A 633-nucleotide genomic window follows, 5' to 3' on the forward strand; every position below is an offset into this window, starting at 1 on the left:
CCCCACTCCCCTTCCAGGGTCCTCGTTGACTAACCCGCGGGTCGGGTCAAATACCTTTTGGTAACGACTCTCAATATGAATGGTCCTGATTGTCCATTTGAATGACACATATTGACATCATGGATCAAGAAATAAAAACCAGTAATATGCTATAGCAAGAAACATACTTAATCCTAAAAGAAATTCATATTAGACTAACTGATGGAAAACGCTATTCTGTCCAAGGGAAAGCAAGGAAATAGCTTCTTTATTTTCAGACAAAGTGAACTTTAAGTCAAAACTGATTAAAAAAAAAAGGGGCAAGGAAAGGCATTACATATTCATTAAGGGAACAATTCAGCAGGGAGAGAGAATTTAAAACATACAAGCACCAAATAACAAAGCACTCAACTTCAGGAACCAAACATTAATAGACAAAAATAGATGAACATTAATATAATTATGAGAAATTGCAATATCTCACTATCAAATACATCAATTGACCAAAAAAAAAGAAGCATCAGGATTTAATAAACCCTTTGAACAAATTGACTTGTGTTCCACCCAAAGCCAGAGCACATATTCTCAGCAGCTCATTCCTCTCCAGAATACACCACACACTAGCCAATAAAGCATCCATAAATGCAAAAGAGT

Source organism: Octodon degus, unplaced genomic scaffold (assembly GCF_000260255.1).
Source record: "Octodon degus isolate 3935 unplaced genomic scaffold, OctDeg1.0 scaffold00062, whole genome shotgun sequence".
Classification (NCBI taxonomy): domain Eukaryota; kingdom Metazoa; phylum Chordata; class Mammalia; order Rodentia; family Octodontidae; genus Octodon; species Octodon degus.